Genomic DNA, 5,867 nt, shown 5'->3' on the forward strand with positions numbered 1-5,867 from the left:
TTGCCGTGGCCTAATTTGATAATTCCAATTAAAACCATGTTCATCCTCAGTGTAATTGCAGTCACCTGGTGGGAGTCTTTCCCCCTTAATTGTGCACAGTGACACAGTGTTCATGTTGGTCTGCCTCCGACTGTACTGGCTCATTGGATAATGTTATTAGACTGCAGCAGCAGCAGCAGCGGTTGAGACTAATGTTGTTTATTACAAGCAGCCACAGGGAGCGTTTGTGTTTTGTCACGACCAGGCCAAGTAGATGTTCCACTTGACTAAATCATCCCAATAACTCAAGAGATGTTCCAATGACTGTCCCACAGTAAGCTGTGTATTACTCCTCCTGTCTGTGATTTCAGTTGTTTGCAACAACTCATCACTTGCAGCTGGTGTTTATGAATGTGCCTGTGGGCGTCATTCTGCTCCGTGCTGATTCATTGTCCCCCTGTCTGAGGCACTTCATCTGTCAGGAAAATATAGAAAACACTACCAATATGTTATGATATTCAAGCGAAAAGAATATGTGTCCGCTCGCATTCTGAAAATGCAATCTGATCATTTACACAACAGCGTTTCTCATAAATGGAGCAGCTTCTACTTTATATTAAAGGATAGCCCCTGGTATTGCAACACTGTTCTTATTGTAGTCTTGACTACCGCTTCGATTGAAAACAGTGAAGTTAGACTCACCAAAGTTATCGCTGAGATCTGGGAACATTGCTACAAGAAATTCCAAAGAGGCAAGTACTTAGAAAATCAAATCAAACTTACTTGGAAAGAGAATGGACTCGCCATAGTTGCCTTTTTTTATGTTGCTGCATTCCCAGATCTCAGCAATGACTTTGATGAGTACAACGTCATCGTGACTGATAGAAATGATGGACAAAAGACCCATGTCATTGACAAAACTATTCCTACTCATGGTCCGCTGACTTTACTGGCTCTTGAGCTTTTGCTGACATCACAGTTTAATGGTAGTTAGATGGTTAAAACTCATATTTGAACTGGTCTACAGTAGCATGACAACCGAGCAAGACCTAGTAGTAAGTAAGTAAGTAGTATTTAAACGGTGGGGAAAGAAAACAACCTGAAAAGAACTTGCAATGTTGATTTTGCAGAAGTTTCTCAAAGCTTCCGAAACGGTGAATGTTTTTTCTTTTTCTTTATGATAGGAGCAATCATGACTCTGCCGTCGGGGGCTCAGTTCAGCCCCCGAAGTCTTGTCAGTGTCCGCCCTCGCTACTTTATATATTCCGCTCCGTCATGACCTCTTCCTTCCTCACACCCTGCAAACTATTCTTCTGAGGCCCAGAGAGAGGACACACATCACAGAGCACATCATGACACACTGTCAGACATTACCACCCACCCCTCCCACTTTAAGTCCCCAAACTAAGAGCGCGTGAGATGAGACAGTCAGCCCAAAGCTGACTCAAGCATCCTGCTGGTTGTGCTGTTCCAGCTCACCGATTGGCTGTGTAAATGAGTTTTCCATTGTAGTCTTAATTCAGCTCCTCTAATGTATTGATGCATATCTCAGCTGTGTTTCCATGGTTATATTAAGCGACACCTGTGACCTGCAGATTAAACATGGCTCACAGTTTGCGGTGTGTGTCGCAGATGAACTAATGTGACAGGAAGCCTGTATCAAAATTTTAAAATTCTGAAAATATTTTATTTTTAGAAGTTTCCTTGAATTGAGGTAAACGGGGGCCACGTTTTAACACCAAGAATATGTCAAAACTGCACCTGATTGTGCCCAAAATGTTGTCTACGCCTCACTAAGATCCGAACTCAACTCGAGCCAGGCCACCTCGGCATTTGGTCCGGCTGATCGGATGCCAATAAGACCTGGCAGTCAAAATCGCGTTGAACAGACGAGTGTAACCCAGGCCATAATGAAAGCATTGTTAAGTACAGGAGGCTACCTTTAGCTCCCTCTTCTGCACAGAGGTACTGTGTGTGTGGGACTATTTGCAAAATGCGGTGCACCATACCTCCACAAACATAATTGCTGTAGAGCTAGCGGGACTCTAGCCACATTAGTCTCCCATCAGCCTCCCTCAGATCAGCGGGCGTGATCCAGGAGCAGCCAGCGGTAAGCCCTGAAGTCGGCTCTGGCCGCTGCTGGAGGGTCCTCATCACCGCCACGCTGTGCTTTTTGATCTGCACAGGGATGCGAGCAACTCACCGAGAAGGTTTGCGGCGGCGGTATTAGTGTGGCAGAAAGAGCTGCCGTCAACAACTGTCCCAGGAAGTCCAAAAAAAAATATAAAAAATCTTTTGCATCCATCAGCAATCACAATTCTGCCACAACCGGCTATTTTGTGGTGCGTTTGTCTGGGTATGTGTCTGTCTGTATGAGTGCGTGTGTGTGTACGGCTATGCTTGCACTGTATGTATGCATGTGTGTGTGCCTTGTGTTTGTGTCATCCTTGCATTTTCCTCCCACTGCAACAAACCCATCTAAAGTCCAAGTGTCCAAAGCCAATGTGCATTCCAGGGTAGAAATAGCATGTTTGGATTGCTCCGAACCTCGCAACCGCATCTGGAAACATTATTCTTGGAAGATGGGTCATTATCATAGAAAGCCTTACGGAGAAATGTTTGGTGGAAATAAGCAAACTATACAACAGTTTGGACCAGCCAGAACCACAGGAAAGTCTGGCCTGACATAGTTGTTCCACAACAGCCCCCACACCAGACTTAGTCTGCCGTAGCAGTGGACCGCTCCAGTCAAATCCTTGCTACAACCCTGTCCCAGGTAAACATCTGATTCTACAAATGGCCTGGTTGTGATGAAATCAGTGGCGCAGTGTAGCCTCGCAAAAGCCAGCCCACAATTTTCACTTCCCCCCTTTGTGGGCTAGGCTCAGTACGCATTTGCTTGTGTCAGACGTCATTTCTGGGCCGCACAGCAGATAGCAGATGATTGAAAGGTGCTCTCCGATGTTGATGAGACATCAAACATGACCTCTTCTTGCACCCGATTGGACAAGCACCGCTGTCTTTCCAAAGATGCTTATCGTTCTCAAAAATGCTCTCAACTGTCGCCCAAAATCAGTTTCTTCATAAACCTCAGGTCAGAAATAGGTCACGCAGTCCCTGAGTCATTTGCATATTGCACAATGCCTGGCCTATATATATATATATATATATGGTCGTGACATTTGAGAGTTTTAAAAGGTGACAAGTTACTTCATCAACTTGAACCCTTCCCACTGTAGTTGGTTCCACATTTAAACCTTTCACAATCAATCATACTGATCAAAAAGTTTGCTTCTACCACTTTTGGGCTGTGCACCATAGACTCTCATTAAATTGTTTCAGGTGTCCTTCATTTTGAGGCTGGTTTCGTGGATTTAGGGCTAGTCGTGGTTAAACGTTGTGTAATAGTGGTACTCGTTATCCCGGAGAGGTTGGAAAGAGATATATATACGTTTCTAAAACGTTAGATTGTCTATGTGAACAACCTGTGGAGCTGACATTAGCAGGGTACGTTAGCGCATCATAAACTAGCGTTTGCACTTCTTTGCTACGCTATACTGAATGTACACACATGCTGCTGAATCTGTTTGACAATCTTTGACATATCCTTCAAACACATATTTTAGACCTTTCTGTCATCTTCTCTCAGAAATCCTTTTTCCGAAAATAAGAATTTTCCACTAAATGAATTGCCTTTAGAAGGAAAAACCGACACTGACAGTGATCTGAGCTGATCAGCTGAATGTTTGCGTCTTCTCATGAAGGGATGTAGCTGTGCTTCCTCTTTTTCAGGAACTCTTGCTAAGCATTTTTCAAACATCACAGTGTGAGTCAGTGAGAGCTTAAACTTGGTTATTTCTTCATTGCCAACCCAAGGGAAGTATAAATTTAATGTATTTTAAAAAACACAAAGTGAGCAAAAATTCCATTTCTATTTATAAGAAGCCCATAATGCAGCAAGTAATACGACACGAAAACATCAAGCACTTCAGATTGTTTTCCCTCAAATCACAGCAAGGAGAAATTTAATTATAACAATTCCATGATTGAGGACATTTCTCTGCGTGTACTCGTGTTTTCTACATTTGTCTGAAGGCTTGCAGATCCACAAAAAAAAAAAACATTTTTTTGAGGAAATCTAATTTGGAGCGCTGCGCGAAACTAGTACAAAAAAGTCACCCCGTGTCAAGGCATTCATTTTAGCAACAAAAAAAAGCCATTGAGGGTCCTTGAGTGTGAGCAGCTTCAGTCTGTGCGGTGTTGTGAGAGCGTTAGAGTTCATGTCAAACTTGTAGCAGAGGGGCATCTTGGCGCCGAGCAGCACCCTCATGTAAAGGCCCCTTGGATGAAGTTATTTGTCTGTGTGTGTGTGTGTCTGTGTGTGTGTGTGTGTGTGTGTGTGTGTGTGTGTGTGTGTGTGTGTGTGTGTGTGTGTGTGTGTGTGTGTGTGTGTGTGTGTGTGTGTGTGTGTGTGTTTCTGGTTGGGATCTCTGAGGGGACGATAGCTCCGCGCTCGTCATCGCAGGGCGAGCGGGGTGGAAAGTATGGGGGGGGGGGACGTGCTGCTCTGTTCCTGGAGAGCGGAGCCGACTACAGACATTGTTTTTGTTCACAAGCACATCAATAAGTTTGTGAAGTAATCTGAAATGATGGGGGGAAAAAACACGAATATTACGAATATTATTCGTTGTCCCGTGCCGATTTACAATGTTTGTGTTTTATCATAAACGCATTGATTTATTTACTGCCGCCGCACGCCTTGATTTACAATACAACTACACTAATATATAACTCCTTCGGGGTCAAAGTATGTGGTATACAACATACTTAATATCTCTGAGGCGCTGCAGGCAACGTGAGAAGCTAACCATTGTGCTGTTTCAATGAGGGCTACGATTGTGTTCCCACTTTGTTGCTGATAGCCGTCCACTGGCAATTTCTTGGGGTTGAGTCTGTCGACCAATCAGAGGCGTCGGCTCTCAAACGCATCAAACATGAGTTTTAACAATAACCTTATGTGGTAATAATGTATAATATGGTAACTGCGGTCTATATGTCTGCGGTGGCGGTCAGAGGACTAAATGCGGAGAAATCTTGTGTGGTTTATTTTAGTAACTTCTAGGCTTCAGACAAAATCACACATTTGGGGAAAGTTGTGGGCTGAGAGGCTCCAAGTTCTGACAAACTGTCAGTCAGACTGAGTGTTTTATTCATACATTTTGGCTATACTTGTGTATATCAGTATATGTGTAAACACCAAATTGTAAAAAAGCCGAGGATGAGGATGCTTGTATTGTTCCCACAAAACAACCTCTGCGCTGTCATTGGAGTTCCCATCCTGTGATGAAGCTGCTCCCTGTTCTTATTATTCCCATTCCTCTCCAGCTGATGTTATCTTGCTGAGTGTGTCCAAGCTGCTCAGCATACCTTTACAGTGAGTCCTCCTTAGATTACAAACACATGTGGATCTCTCGAGCCAAAAAGCAGCGAGACATGTACTTTTAAACTGGGCTCCGTTCCCTTTAAATGTAATTTGCTTCTTTTTTTTTAATAACATGTGTTCTCTGTGATTCCATTCGTCGACGGGATTACCCTCCTCATGCGTGCGATTTGAATGTGCAGCGGGAAGCATGTGAGTGGAAACGTGTGGACTACGCTCAAAGTCAGACTGACGACGACGCTTTCGCCGGCTTTTTTAAACGTTAAAGGAGGCGCTGAGCGTGAGAAGCAGAGAGCGTCCGTTAGTCAGGCTTGCATGTGTTTGAATCATGAGGCTGACTCGCAGCAAAGACCGCCGGGGGCTGATGTCAGCCCTTGCGGTATGCGCTCACTGGCCTCGGCTGTAAACTGACCCCCCCCCCTCCCCTCTGTTGTGCTTCTATTTCCAG

The sequence above is a fragment of the Pholis gunnellus genome, assembly GCF_910591455.1.
Source record: "Pholis gunnellus genome assembly, chromosome: 19".
Classification (NCBI taxonomy): Eukaryota; Metazoa; Chordata; class Actinopteri; order Perciformes; family Pholidae; genus Pholis; species Pholis gunnellus.